A 16,804-nucleotide genomic window follows, 5' to 3' on the forward strand; every position below is an offset into this window, starting at 1 on the left:
GAAAAAAATGGGAAAAGGAGTGATTGAATGGAATCGTGGCCGTAAAGGCCACCATAATAAAAAGGAAATTAACAAATCTCACATGAGAATGAGGGAAATAAGGTCAGATATGGACTGAAATTAGATGTTTTTTTTATCGACAATAAAAATTCAAATAAAAAAATTAAACAAGACTTTCACTCCAAGATCAGACAAGTAAATTCAATTGGTTTTATATTTTGTTGAATAATTCACAGGACAATTAAGGATTAAACCGTATTGCAATATATATTTTTTAAAAATACGTAAAACAGTACCGGAATAATATTTTATTTACCCAAACCAAATACTTATTTCAGAAAATCTTGCCTGAGATTGTATGCTCATTTTTTTTTCCACTGTGGAAGGAAACCAAAATTCTCAGAAAAAACATGAACTGACAATTCAGTTGTCGTCTTAATAATGCGGGAATTTCTTTCCACACTCTATCAGTGGCTTAGTCAACCGTTGCAGCATAAACAACTGTATTCCCATTTGGCCTTTTTTCTACTAAGGCAGCAAAGGACATCCCCCCCCCACACCCCAAAACGTGGCAGTCCATCCAGCCTGTGCTTTAAAAACCAAGAGGGCTTTCATCGACCACTCTGGAGCACGGTCTAGGTAAGGGACACATACCGGCTCTGTCAGGGAACAAGGGGGTTAAAAGGTTTCATCTTTTCTTCGCCACCCGCCTCATCCCTGCCGTGCAATTTCTGGGAGGCACACAGTGCAGTGTGAGGCGCTTACCCTTTGGCCGGGTGCTCGATGACATTCGGTGGCATGCTCTGCTCAGGTTGAGATTAACGGCGGCGGCCTGCATCGCGCGTCTCCGCGATGCCCTTTAGCTTTTGTGTATAATCTGCCGAGCGCACTCGAGCTCAGCTTATGTCACGAGCGCAAGATTTTTGCTTACGATACGCCTCAAGGTTTTTTTTTTATTAAGAAAGGGCTGTCCTTTTGCGATTTGTCCAGTTTTTTTTTTAGATGGTGGAAAATAACAGCCGCAAGGGGTTTTTTTTGGCTGCCGTGTCGGTTTTTATTAAAAATGTTCAGACTGTCCATCCACTGCTGGATGGGGAGGCCGAACCAACTTGGGTCACGTTGGTCGGTGCAGGTTTATAAAAGGGGAAGGGGTCAGGACCTGTTTACATTTCACTCGTCACTGATGTTAGCCGTGGCCAGGAATCAAACTTATGTCACTCGGTTCATAGAGTGGTGCGCTAAGCACTGGACCACTATCACACACGTAATTAAAAACACAAGATAATAACAATGTGACAAACTGTAAAATTCTGTACAAATATTTTTTTTCTCATATTGGTCACTGGTGCTGCCTAATGTATGTTGGATTTCTTTCGCACCGTATGTAGCCAACCGTGTTAATCGGAGGTGTGGGCGAAGGACAACAAACTAAACACAAAAAGCACTTATTAATAAATGAGTTTTCAATCGAGCTTTAAGAGGCGTAGCCATAGAAAATATGCAGGGCCGTCGATGGTGGTGTGCGGGGCCTGGGGCAAATCACACTGTGGGCCCCCCGACGCCTTCAAACTAAACCGGAAATATAACACCCGACCACTGTGATGTTGAAGCGTGCACCCCCCCCCCCCCCAAAGCGCAGGGCCCGGGGCGATCGCCTCGATTCGTCGTACCCTGGCACGACTCTAATAACATGCTACCATGAGAGATGGTGATGGCCTGGGAAGATCGTCATCCAGAAGTGGAATAATTATGGCCAATGATATATTCTGCTTGTGTGTAGGAGTAGCGGCCATTATCGTTTGGATGTTACTTTATTATGCAAGTTGTGAACGAATTTTGTAAATAGTTTGTGCTGACAGGCCGTAATAAATTCTAACTCTCATTCGCTTTTAACATCTAATAATTGATCGGATCCTTTAAACGTGAAGACAACGCACATTATATTTGATGTCACCATAACGCGACCGGAAAATGGAAATTTGCAATATGTATTTTATAAATACAGTAAGCCTTTAAATAATATGATGGGGCGGTAGTTGTAATCTGTGAAAGGTAAACAAACCTGTGGCCATGACAGAACAAACAGCAACCGCCTCGGGTGCCTCTATGTATGACTCTTTATTGCGTGCGCGTGTGTGTTTGTCCCCTAATATTTGCCTCCAATTTCGAGTTGTCTGGGAGGTGACACTTTGCAAAGTTTACAGAGAAATGTATCTAGGCGCCACTGTGGGTGCATGTATGCCTGTCAGTGTGTGTGTGTGTTTGCAATGGGGAGTGGTAGTGTAGTGGTTAGCGCTACGAACCTGGCGTCCCTAGTTCGATTCCTGCTCACGGCCACCAACACCAGTAACGATTATCTGAACCTGTCCAGGGCCTCCCCTAGGTCGACTCGGCCTCAAATGAGTACCTGGTGTGGTGTGTAAACATTGCTACTTGGCAGACAAACGCGTTGCGGCCTTCATACGTGCTTGTCGCTCACAGCACTTGCCTCAAAAGTATGTTGAGGCTATAAGGGGGAAGTTGGGGAGCGAGAGTGTAGTGGTTGGTTGGCACGTTGTCCTACGATCCCAGGCAGATCGTGTCCGATTGCCGGTCCTGACAATGCGACTGGGAGACAAAGTTCGGCCGGGCCGGTTTCTGGCCACACTACCGTTGTGTGTCTTTGCGGTCTTTACCAAATGTGCTCGCTCACACACGAAACTTGCCCCAAACGGTCTATGAAGGCCACACGGGGGATCTTTGTCTTTGTGTGCGCACGTACACTCTGAGTCAATGCGTGTTCGTGCGCATCGATTGCGTGAGTGCGCGTGTGTGCGAACACGAGCGTCACTCTCAATTTGGGGTAAACAAGGAACAACGCTCCAAACTTTACCCCGTGGTGTCGAGCAAAGTGAGAGACCAGCGTCGCACGTGATTCGGATTACACAGTGGCCTGAACTATTTAGGCTTCGAGTGGGAAGCTGTTCGGTTGGTGGGAACACTGTTTGGCTTTTGATTATGAAAGAGACGTGGTGCCTGCTGCAATAAAAGGGGAGGGGAGGGCGTGTGTTTGTGCTCGCGCAAAAAAGGAGCACTCAAAATGTGCACGACATTTTTGCCCCTAGCGCCACTTAAATATAGCGCCGATGGCAGAGTATAGTAATTGTCAGTCACGTGCTTATAATTTGAAGAATACGTCATGGCTATACAATGGCGAATTAACATTGTACAATAACAATTAACGCAAAAAAAAAACACGTTTTGCTTCGCCGATTTTTTTTGGTGGGGGGGGGGGATAAAACATTCACGACAAGATCTGATGTAGCATCTGGAGCAACCGTTATTTTATTATTCATTTTCGTTATCATTACTATGGACAAAAACACCACAATTGGAACACGTCTCACTGTCACGGCGAACAAAGTCAAATATATCAAAGCATGCGTGCATCGCCTTTCATGTGAAAGAAAGATCCAAGCTCCACCCGCGCCGTCCCGGTGAATTAATGTTTACCAATCGGGTGTAGCCGACACGCGAAATCAAACAAATACATATTTGCGACTGCTTGTCAACAGGCACGCAAACTGACGCGAAACCTTGTCCGTGGGAGTACGAACGGGTTTCCTTGTTTGAACTGGAGCCGCCTAGAATGTTCCTGCCTGGCTGCTGTGACTCCCTTTTCCCATGATCGCACCGTGTGGCTTTATCGCCCCCACGTTAACTAACAAACACCTCCCCACCCCACTCCACTCGCTCTCTCCCTCTCTCCATTGGGCATGTTCTCAACAGATACCTCCTCCCCCACCCCTTATATTGCATTCATAGATCGTTGAAGGCAAATGGTGTTGTTGGGCAAAAGGTGTTGGCGATCACCTATTAAGAATGTGCACGATGCGCGACTAGAGTTGTTTGGCCGGAAACACGCCCGGCAGATGTTGTTCAACAGCGCCGATGTTTACACGCAGTCATTTAAAACGATTTCTTTTTTTTTTACCAGGTAAGGCCCACTGACCTATGTAGGTATTTTTCAGAAGCGACCTGGCCGCAAACGATAGCTCAGCGAAGTGGCTTATCACGTGGAAATGTATAGCAGCCAAATACTCGAAGCGCATGTTGATTCTAAATGTGGCGTAATAAAACCTGGAGGACCCGGGGAAAAAAAAACCACGCCACCACGGGGAGAACAAGCGAACTCCACATATACAGGTGTCAGGTCTGGATTGAACTCACGACCTCCTGTGTACCAGGCGAGGTAGTGAACATCTCCTAGCCACCGTGGCGCCCCTAAGGTTGAGTTGACCTCGGGGAGCCACATGACACGTTCTGACATCATCCGCCCACTTATGTTGGACATGGCAGGGAATCAAGCTCAGGTAACCCAGTTTGTAGAGCAGTGCTCTAACTACTGTTCCACCGCTCTCCCTATACACACACACACGACTACCCGAGCTTCCAAACCACCATTAATAATGCTCGTCTTTAAACAAAGCGAGCAGCTAGGATATCTGAAGGTGTCACATTACTAAATAAGCCCTGCAAAATAACACCACGAACTGTCTATAGCTCTTATTACTCGGCATCATAAAGATTATGAGCTTGTGAACATTACCTACAGCGCAAAAAGTGTTGCAACAACCCCCCACCAAATCCCCCCCCCCATCACACCTGCCCCTTCTCGACAGCAACTTACTGCACCCCATCCACGATCTCCCCCCCCCTCCCGCCGCTGCCAGCCATCCCCACTTTCAATTCCTGGAAAACTGGACAGCAACGCGCAACACGCTGCCCACCGACTTTGCACCCCGCGGACTCCACAGAAAGACACCGATTGCTGTTCCTTTGTCTGGCGAAATGTTAACAGCCAGCCGCGTCGGACCCAACAACGAGGGCGTTTGAAAGCTGAGCCCACAAATTGGGGGGCGGTGGGGGGGGGGCTCTGGAGTGCGACACGTGCGGTGGTGAGCAGTCACCTGCTCGGGGTTTTCAACACTCGTGCTTCCTCTCCTGGGCCACGTTCACAACTGCTCAGACCGATTTCGTTAAAGTCTGCGAAGCTGTTAAAAGTTCTCGTTGCGGAGTCGCTGCCGTTGCTGTTGCTTCATGGTCGGGGCTGGGTGCCAGTGTTACTCACCGCTCAGCTGCTGGTGATCCGAGGCGTTTATGAGTGCAGTGTTCCGGCCTTCTCTCCCAGCACAATTGGTTCTTGCAGCGGAGGTTTTCGTGGTTGTGCTGAACAGACAAATCTCGGCGCGTGCTTTCAGCGTGTGCCGCGCGTTGTTCGGCACGATAGCCAAAACATTTCTCCGGGCACGATGCGAAACGTCGGACAACACGCGGCACGACCCGAAAACACATCAGAGAGATGCAATTAATGCGGCGTACACCTCCCACGCAGTAGCCCAACGTGTCTGGTTTCAAGCAGCTGGCATGAACAGGCAGGGCCAGAACGTACGTCCAGACAGACGAGCGAATGAAGTGGACGAACAGGTTTTCCCGTGGAATTCTACCGGGTATCAAAAACGGAATTACGTACGGAGTATACATTAAGTATTGGTTTCCTTTAAGCCATTCGTTCACACCTGGTAAGCGAGTGCGGGTAATGTGGACACATTTGAACCAAACCGATCACACAAAGCTTAAGCATAAGCCTGTCAGAGTAAGGTTTATGGATGACAAATATAGCTATTTGCTAGGCTGATTGACCAAACAAGCAGGCAATGTTGGCACCTGGTAATTAAGTATGTGCTGTTATTGGCTACGGAGCTGTGGCACGGTGGTTATCACGCTGCGCTATTAACGGGTTACTCGAGTTATATTCCTGGCCACAGCTGATTGATATCTGAACCAGTCTTCGGCCTACAATCAATCCCCTTCAACAACAACAACACACGCTAACCAGCCTGGCGAGAAATGGTTAAATAACCCGCACGGCCAAACAGTGTGAGGAGGCTTTCATCCAACAGTGCGTTGACAAAGGCACGTAAAACAATGTTGCTATATGGCATGGTATGGCTAAACACTTTACATACTTGAATTTGCTCCCATGGCCCTCCTATGAGACCGGATAAAAGAATCCGTTAAAAAGCCTTTCGTCTTCTTCACAGCGGTCGATGCACAGTTTGTTTGCGTATTCTTTAATCTCAGTTGCTTTTTTTTTCATATCGATGTGTTGTGTTGATTTATTTTTCAACGTGCACGAACTTTGATAAACTGCTTATAAACATCAAAAGGAAAACTAGTAACAAAGGATACATGGGAAATCATTTACATTCACTAGAACGTCAGCGGCTTTGTGGCAGCATTATTCTTGCTCCTGCGGAGGGATGCTCAGCACTTCGCTCTTCTCCACCCGAGCCCAATGTGTGCAAATGCTACTGACCCTATTGCATGTAGGGTGTGTAGACATATGCCTACAAAATATATTTTTGTTACAATTTTTGGAAACCTGTTAGACCAACTTTTTACCCCCACATCTGGGGGGGCGGGGGGGGTGTCCCACTTTCTATAACTTTTTGATTCAGGCCTTCTGATGGGCAAACGGACAAACGGAACACCGGGATTTTATAATAGAAGCTGGCACTTGGTCAACAGTGCTCGCATATTGGATGAGCAATATCCGAGGTGGTGGCTATGCACGAGGCCTGTAATCCAGCACTGTGGCGACGAGGCTTGGCGGATGACACAAATGTCGTGAAACTCCCTTCCCTGCCTTATTCTGGCTCGCCAGGAAAAGGCATCCGTACGGGGGTAACTTGTAGCCCTCGCGCGCGCGGGTTTACTTTGGTTGTTCCGATTTCCTCCCTACTTGTAGAATAAACACAACTAGCCGTTGATTGCCTGAAAACATCTTAAAATAAAAATAGAAACTCAGTGCGGTATCCCACTGAAAAAATCCTACGACTCAGTGTGGCCCTCCTGTGTAAAGAAATATATTATTTCGATTTAAAGGGTTCGTGACTGCAGGGATTCATCTTCTTGGTTCTTTCGGTAAAATCACGTAGAAGGGAAATAAGAAAATAAAAAAAATAAAACATAATAAAATACAATTCTCACGACGTTTCGGCCACAACGCAAGCAGCCGTCCTCAGGTGAAGAACAGGTCTGTCGGAAAGACAGCGTCTTTGTTTTTTTTTCTTCCGACAGACCTGTTCTTCACCTGAGGACGGCTGCTTGCGTTGTGGCCGAAACGTCGTGAGAATAGTATTTTATTATGTTTATTTTTATTATTTTATTATTTCCCTTCTACGTGACTTTACCGAAAGAACCAAGAAGAAGTAGATTATTCATTATCAGCCCCCAGACGTTCACTTATATGACAAATACACCATAGGTGCATAGTTCTCTGTGCGACAGACTGTGTGTATGTAACCATGCCATAACACCATCTGAGGGTGACAATAAACAAACCATCACACTTTTGTTGTTGTAAATTATGAGAAACTCATCATACTGATAAGTGCATGCAGGCTAAAATACTACACAAAGTTAATTTCTTGACAGCAAGCGGCCCCATTGTGACCTTTAAAGTCACATGACATCACCATACGGCATCACGTAGAGAGCTGCCCCGAAATAACGTTTTGTTGTATTACCATTAAAACTATGTTCTGTAAATGATTATTATTATTAAGTTGTTGATGATGAAATATAGGCTTTGAAGAAATTTCGTTGCGAAATTTAAACGAAAAATTGTTATAATTGCAGTTAACGCGGCCTTTATCAGAAGGCAGGTGATTTATTTACATCATTGCGAATGATTTACACATTCTACTGCCCAATTTCATTCACGTTCAATACGAAATGGCAAGAGTGTGAACGCATAAAGGCGGCGGAAAACAGGGGGGGTAAAAATACATAGTTGCAAGAGCCCGCGCTGTGCAGAAATGTCCTTTGGCTTGGCAGTGACAGTGACGTGGTGCTGTTGAGTGGCACGGCTGTTTGGCCCCAGTGACACATGGTATCGGTAAACGATCATTAAGCAGCGAGAGTTAAAAGAGCCCACAATCATCCAAGATATGCAGCAGGCAAAACAAGCAGGCGCCCCCACAGATAGATAACAGCCGTTTTTCACATGGTATGTGGTCACCTTTGATTCTTTATTACCAAGGCACAAAGTGTACTCTGAGTACACAAGCACGCACGCACATCTACAAAAATCCCCCGTGTAGCCTTAACAGACTGTTGGGGCAAGAGCTCTTAGCGAGCACCTATGATGGCCGACACAACACACGAGGAGGTGGGTGGCCAGCACCACGCCCGGCCGCCTTCGTCTCCCTCGTGGAGATGTTTGCACATCGCACCAGGTACTCATTTGAGGCTGAGTCGACCTAGGGAAGGTCCAGGACCGTTTCAGATAATCGCCACTGGAGTTGGCCGTGAGTGGGATTCGAACTCGGGTCGCTGGGTTCGTAGCGCAGCATGCTCCCCATGACACTACTGCTCCTCACACACGAAGACGTACACATGAAAATTTATTGTATTTAACCATGCATTATAACGAATATATAGTATTAACAAGGCAGAGGCTGTCTGGAGAACCTTCTCCCAAATGTTCTTAATGACTTCCAGAGGTGGCTGTTTGGGTGCTGGACATTTGACAGCATTCGAGGAATCTTAAATATTCCTTGGTTAAGCTGAAGCATCTCATGGTGAACCACAGCTTTTAAGTAAACCAGTATTTTATATTCCTTATTTGCCAGATGTATCCCAATTGTGGTATCAGCGTTGTAATGAAATAATAATTAATTCGGAACGCTCTCAGGTCAGTGAGTTAGGGAATGAGATATTGCAGAACGATAGATCCGATATCTGTTCTAATGACCTCTTATCTATATTAAGGGATAATACTTTTCCACGTGCACCACTACAAAAAGTAATGTTTGCCACGTGACAACCACATCTGATGCAGTATTTAAAAGTTCAAGATGCTAGGTTCGAACCCGACCCTGACGCCTGTATATTTGGAGTTTGCGGTGTCTCTCTCGCCATGGTCGTGTGGATTTTCTCCGGGTCCTCCGGTTTTTCCCTCCACATTTCGAGAAAAGTGTTCTTGAGCATTTGCCTGCCATACATTTCCACATGATAAGCCACTTTATTGGTCTATCATTTGTGACCAGATCGCTTTTGAAAAAGAGTTATATATCTCAGAGGTAGAATAAAAAATAATCCTGTAGTTTATTATAGTTTTAACATGATGGGACATCGGTCATCGATGTTAGACCATCAATTCACGACACTTTTGAACCCGATGTAATCATGGGTGGCTGCCCAGAATCAATTCTAGGATCTTAGCGCTATGACATTTGACCTTCCTGGCCACTTCCTGTAAATGTTTTTTTAATATCTAAAAAATATAAATAATTATTTACGTAGGCCCTATTAATTATCTCGTGTTTAACACACACTGCCATCGTGGGAACTTTTGTTTACTTTCTAGTTATCCCTTCCCTCTTTGTAAAACAGTTTATAGGCATATCTTTGAAATTGATATTTTAAAAAGCTAGTCGTGCGAGAATGTTTTGTTTTTCATGAAGGACAACTTAAACTTATTTGTCGCAGTTCAGTGCCACAATCACATCAGTAAGCCGTAGCAAGATGCAAAAACACGCGTGCAGAATCACGGCTAAACATTGCCAAGCAAGGTTCGTGTGCAACACAAGTCGTTTATAACCTGTTCGGGGCTGTTCACACGAATGCAAAAGTCCACTTTACAAAGCAAGTTCATTCAACAAGCAGCTGTTATCAAGTTTGTTATTTTAATGCATGTTTTTAAACTGTCGTGACGTTAGCAGCACCGACATTTGATTGCCACCCTCGACAATAAAGCTGAACGCAGGCGACGGCAGTGGGCAATTACAGCACGGAGTAAAACAGCGGTCAACGATGCACTTTATCTCCGCTGTCCACCTTGACCCGGGCAGATAGTAATAAAGCGAACTGCTGCCACCTTGTAAAAAGTGGCGGCCATTCTGAAGGGGCAGCAAACAGTGCTGATGGCGGGCTAAACCAGCAACACCTTGGAATAACCGGCCGTAAAGATTATTGTTAACCCCTGTGGGCATTTGAAGCCGCCCATTTAAAAGGGCGCATGAATAACTCAACTATCGAGGGGGGGGGGGGGGAGGTTGCAAACAACAGCAGCTTCATCGCTTGAGTAAACAGCGGCTCGGGGACAGGCGTCGTCGTCAATGGCGAGAGGAAGGGATGGGAAAGGAGAAACACGCGATCTCCCCGCACCATTAACCGTGTTATTATTTTACAAGGGGGCCGGGCATTGCATTCGTGGCTCAGCCAAATAGCCACGTGACCTGTACCGCATGCACCTTGTGGTACGTGACGAACTTTAACATCATGGGACTGCAACGAGACAAATTCATCATAGTAATAATGATAACCACGCATCTCTTTCGTCAGTCCACTCGTGGACGATGAACGCCTCGTGGGTGTTGGTTGTTTGACCGGACTCCAACACGCTGGTCACCATCGTGCGTTTGGTTGGTGAAGGGGAAAGGGACAGGGCTGCCCGGGACTGGTCCAGATTATTATCGTTCGTCACCGCTGTTCGCAGCCGCGGCCTGGAATCCAACTCGGGTTGTTGTGTGGCCACGTTTCTCACCGCACCGACCGCTCGACCACCCCAGAGGCAATTTAGCATTGTGCGCGTGTTCGACATTGGTGGCCTGCGTAGAACGCACGGTGGCATCCACGCGCTCGGTGGCTCGCACGTGGGGTTTCGGCACGAATCAGAGGTCACAATTGGGTACCCGATACCCGTACCCTACCCCATACCCGGCTACCCGTACCCGGCCGTTTGCGACCCTGGTGCGGCCGGGTACGGGTAGGTCGTGAGTCGCTGGTGAGTAACCGTTTGTCACTCATTTCGGGTAGGGTACGGGTAGGGAAACGAGTACCCGGGTAGTACCCATTTGCGACCCTGGTGCGGGCGGGTACGGGTAAGGAATCAAAACCCGTTTGCGACCTCTGGCACGAATGCTCTCCTGTGCCGCGGAGGAAAACGCGACGCGCCGTGTCAAAGAAAAACAACGCTCGCTGCACGGGGCCTTTTGTTGTTGTTGTTGTTCTTGTTTTGAAAACGTGTCAAGTATTCGGTGTGAGCGAACGGCTTGGCCGGCTGGCCGGCTGTGATGCGCGGAGACGCGTGGGGATAACAATTATCGAAGGGTGTGAAATGTAATCAATCTCTAGGCTCCGTGTATTGCCTGAGCGACTGCGCCTCAAACTGCAGCGCCAATTTGAATTTATATAGCGTCTAAATGAAACCGCATCTCAAGACGTTTTACAAAATTGGTGGGGTGTACGGGGGGGGGGGAGGGGTCATTATGGGTAAGAAGGTGGTGATGGCTGTGCAGGGAAACGGGGAGAGAGAAACTCCGCGGGGCAGCTGCATGGGCCTTCGAAGCAGTCGTTTGTCGTGAACCGGAAAGCAGCGATTGTCGTGGGGAGGCCCCATCCAGTGGCGTCCTGGTGTTTTACAGCCGTCACGGGGCGCGCCTGGTGAGCCGTCAATGGTCTAAATCTGCGGCACGCGGATGGGACTCGAACAGTATTGAGACGAGAGCGCAAACCGCAGATTGCATCTCTCATAGCACACGGATCGTTGTGGGTAGGAGAGGGCAACGTATAGAAAAAACACGAATTATTGTACCGTACCTCTATGCTCCCCACGTCTGTGCTCCCTGCCTTCATCAACTCGCACTGAACAGCGTGTTCAAGTATGGCCAAATAACTCCAAATAACTCACCCTGAATCCTTACGTTGTGTGAGGAAGCTCTTTAATCAGCTGTCAAATTCATCCACGCCAATGGACAATTACGAATGTGTGACGCTGCGACTCCAGTCACAGATCTCAAACTAGGGACCACAGAGTAACGCCACTGCCCGCTTCGATAATTCACTGCCAGGTGTTTTTCAGATCGGCACCAGGCTACTTACTTAAGCCATCCACTTGGCTCAATGGCCAACCTCGGCACGAACATATAAGCTCCGCTTGATCTATTGCCCACCCAACGTATGTACGTTGAACTTCTTTCGCATCGTACGCAGCCAACAAATTAAATACAAACAGCAGTTTTCTAAAAGATATGACTTTTCAATCTAGATTTAAAAGTGCATAGCTCCCAGTGGCTTCCTCAAGAAGATTCCCTGATATCCACCAACACTGTCACCACCCCGCACTCTCTCCCCCACAATTCCACACCTCTGACCTTCCCGCCCCGTGCTCCCTTTCCACACACACACCGCAAAGTTTCCACAACTCGCCCTCCCCTCTGCATTAAGGAGATGCTCTTGAAACACGTTTGACTTCATAATGAACGTCGACTGTTAAATATTTAAGAGTCACGGTTTTATAATTGTATGCTAAAAAGGGGTGATTATGATCGTACAATGGGATGTGTGTGTGTGTGTTTGCTGTAAAAGCGTTCGGAGTGCACTCTGGTGGCTGTGTCTCAATGCCCCCCCCCCCCCCCCCCGGGTTCTGTCTTCATGCAACAGCTTTCAGGAGGCTGCTTTTGAGCGATTGAACCTCAAACGTGGTGCTAATTATGACTAATTCCTGTTTTCCCTGCATCCATTTGAATTCTTAAAATATTCAGATCCCTGGAGTGTTTGGTAAAAGCTGCATGCTCGAGGATAATTATGTTGTCATAGTGTCAGGAATAATGCAAAACCCACCTGCTCTTTGATCACGGGGTTGACATTTCGTACACCGTATTCTGTTTCCTACTGCTTTCTTGTCGTCCCTTTTGTCAAAGTGCAAGTGATATACAGTTATAATAAACCCCTTACACGACATCACCCACGCTCATTGAGCACGGGAAAGCACGTGACAAGCGAAAGGCACTGACAGAGATAACGTCATCATCGTCAGTCACGATGAAGGCCTCCACAAGCCATCACCATCTCTCACGATCCCGTGATGCAATGTTACACCTAGCACAGTCGCAACAGCTGATTTCATCGTTCCATCTTCTCGGTTAATGCCCTCTTGGATACGGTCCATTCCTTGCCGTGCCGGATTAAGCTAGTGCGGGGCCTGTAGCATATGTTATAAAGGGGCCCTAAATAAAAAAAACACACTTAATTATTAAAAACATAATTTTTTACTTACATCAAGTAATTTTAGTTTTTCATTTGCTATACAGCCAGATAATACGACAAATCGCTAACCTTAAACACACAGTCGTTTATAAAAGTTGAAGGCACTATTGTACTATAGCAATAAAGCAAGTGCAGAATCACTGAACCGGAATTGATAGCTTGAAAGCATTGAGCACGGGGCACTTGAAAGTGCAGGGCCCGTAGCTACATATGTAGCTACTTGTGCTACTAGGATTCCTTGGCTGCCAATCCATCGTTATTTCTTGACCATCAACGACCATCAACGACCATTGCATTGCTTTCAGCGACGTGTCTCACAAAGAAATATAACATATACTCATTGCAATTCAACTGTCGGGCCTTCACCAAGACTAATAATACTTGCTATGCAACTTCAAATCGGAGATTGTTTTCACATTTATAAAGTTTCTGCATTCCAAGTGGCAATATTGTTCTTGGGTCTGATGTGTTGTTACCAGGGCTACACCTACAACTGTTGATTGGATGCAGGCTAAAGTTTGTCAGCTAACCGATGCCGAGATGCTTCCTCAATGTACCACTGATGGGCCATGTCATCATCACCATTGTCACCGCACCATTGCCACTGCTGCATTTTAGCCGGAATTGTCCGGGTCAATGACCTACAAAATACGTCCACGTTATGTACAGCACATCCAGTGTACTGTACCTCTCACTGTCATGTGCCATCTACTACAGTCTACCAGCGACCTGGAAAATATTGTGTGAGAAACTAAGCTCTGGTCACATCTCATTCCCGAAGACCAGCCACAAGCTTGTTCAATCTGTTCTCATGCTGTCATCTCAGTTACGTACCATACGTACTGTGATTGATCGACTGCATGTAGCCTAGATTCACTTGTCATGTAAATTATTTTACCTATGGGTTTTTTTTTGCCAGTATCCGAAATAATGAAAAAATTCTAGGGTTTGCCCTTTCTGGCAATAAAACAGGTGTTAAGGTGGTCAGACATCAAACAGATACCTTTTACAAGGTGAACAGATACTGGCAAAAAGGTCCTATAGATACGACTGCTCGACCCCTGCTATCTGTTCTGATACTTGCATCGTCTTTGTACCGTTTGCGTCTTCGTGTTCTTTGGTCTGACACTGGTGGTGAGACACGGCCATAAAGAAGGCTGTCTCTGGTGTTGGCCAATCAGTTTCAAAAACATTGCTTTTATTATAATCAGAGCATGTTTGCTTGCATGTTTTGGCACAATTATGTGTGGTTAATGCAGACTTAATTACCAAGAAGGGGAAAACCCTATGCAAATTATTTTATTTGCATTGCACGTGAAAAGTATGGAATTTTACCCTTGCGGTTTTGTTGAAATTTGCAATCTCTAGCTATTTTAGAGAGAGGAAAACAAGTTAGATTTAGCACTTGGGTGGAGCTTTGACACAGAGTGATTGCCACATTAAACTATGAACCCGAACATCTCAGTTAAATTCCTGGTCACAGTTGACATCCATGGTGATCAGTATCTGTAGTGGTCCTGGCCACAACTCCCTTTCCTTCGCAAACCCACACTGACCTGCGCAGTGAAGAATGGTTAAACAACCCCTATGAGCTACACAGCGTGGGCATACTTTCATCCAGCAGTGGATGTACATTTTTTATGTACAAAGGGTTTGTACATTATACACGCACACATTTATAAAGTCGAATGTTCTTGATTGCATTTTCTCTTTTAGTATCTAAATATGAGTATGCAGGCGTTCTTTGAGTTGGATTAAAAAAAACGATCTGTGCTCAGATATACAGGATAATACATTTAAAGATACCCCCACTGCTCTATAACGACCCTATTAACTTTCTTCTCAAAAGGTGCTTGGCAATTGTAAAAGGCTCAATATCTTGCAGGACAAAGTGTTTTAAAAAAAACATGTAACAAGTGCATTGAGGCTGGTGGTGGGAGACACGGAGAGACGCTGAAATCTCGAATTACTCCCTGCTATGAGCGTTTCCCTTCTGTACTCCTATTTACGTATTTTTACTTCTCCACGTTTAGTGATGTATGTATCTATAAACGGATCAACACCGCGTAACCGTGTGGTCTCTCCAGTAATTTCCAGGGAGGGAATCTGAGATGAGCACTCGGACTGAAGTGAGAGCTAATTCTACTTACCCTGTTATCGCGTAGCACACATCATGCCGACAAACAAAAAACAAAGACAAAGATCCCCTGTATAGCTTTGCCATACTGTTGGGGCAAGTGCTGTTTACGAGCACCCATGATGTCCGGCCAGCACGGCACACGAGGGTTTGGATGATCAGCACCACGCCCGGCCGCCTTTGTCTCCCTCGTGGCGATGTTTACGCATCGCACCGGGTTCTCATTTGATGATGAGTCGACCTAGGGGAGGCCCAGGACCGGTTCAGATAATCGTCACTGGTGTTGGCCGTGAGCGGGGGAATCGAACTCGGGTCGTGGGGTTCGTAGCGCAGCGCGCTCGCCGCTACACTACTGCTCCCCACATAGGGACATTTAATAAAATGTTTACTTGCAACAAGGCTGTGTGTGTATAGGTACTCTGTATACCAAGAGTTTATTCACTAAGCACCCCCTGCCACCCCCATCTCTCGAGATTAGATGACATGTCACGATTCAAGGCCACAATCCAATGAAAGATTTACCATTATACATTTTATATTGTGGTGAATGGTAACGTCTGAATGGCTGCAGTGGTGACATGAAGCGCTTATAACACATCCATATAACGTTGATTCTTATACGAAGCAACGTACTTATTTATGACGATCTGAAGAATAGTTAGCGTTCGATAAAGTAGTGCATCGTACCACCCGCACTCTATAATGTGCTGTACAATCGTCAGTAATTTGCGATTCCCACTGAGAGCTGGCAGCCAAGGAAAGGAGCGCATTCGAGAGGAAGCCACTCCACCAAGGAGATGGAGCGACGAAAGCAACTCGTGTGCTGGTGCTCGGTGGATTATTCAATTCCAGGATAGAGGGAGATAGTGGCAGCTTTGGGAGGACATCATCCAGCAGTCGATCAACCATGATGGCGATGATGAATGTGTGTAATAAGTTACAATCTTAGTGGGCTACAAGCAGTTCGTGACGTCGCGGCACAAGATCCGGCTGTAAATAGAGCAATAGGGCACAAGGTCTTCGTGACCAGAGATGCCCCTTGGATGGTGAGGTCCATTATCATTAGTTATGCAACCGTTTGTCAATCCACTGCTGGATGAAAACTTCTCAGGGCGGTCTCAGCCATGGGGGTTATTTATATCAGACCTCACCACCCTTGGTTTTTTCGAGTTGGTAAAGGGAGGGGCTCAAGACCGATTCAGATGTCACTCAGCATTGATCTCAACCGTGACCGGGAATTGAACTTATCAGATAAAGTGCATAGTGCAGGGTGCTAACCACTACGCCGCTGCTTCCTCCACTCGATACCATTATTACCATAATGAATGTCTTTATCTAACCAATTTCAACTTGGAAGTAGATGTCGCGAGTTGGGTTTTTGTTGTTTTTGCTGTTGCCGATTTGGGTAACTTGTGTAAGCGCACCCATTACTTTCGTGGATCTATAGGGCGATAGAGAAAGGGCCATTGTGGTGGTTAATATCACAGTGTTAATCAGGGTCGATGCGATATCTTGTTTTATGGAAGCGGGTGTGAACAATTTAACTTGTGTTTCACGTGTGGCTGTTCT

The sequence above is a fragment of the Lethenteron reissneri genome, chromosome 24, assembly GCF_015708825.2.
Source record: "Lethenteron reissneri isolate LAM-NWPU_2019-01 chromosome 24, ASM1570882v1, whole genome shotgun sequence".
Taxonomy (NCBI): Eukaryota; Metazoa; Chordata; class Hyperoartia; order Petromyzontiformes; family Petromyzontidae; genus Lethenteron; species Lethenteron reissneri.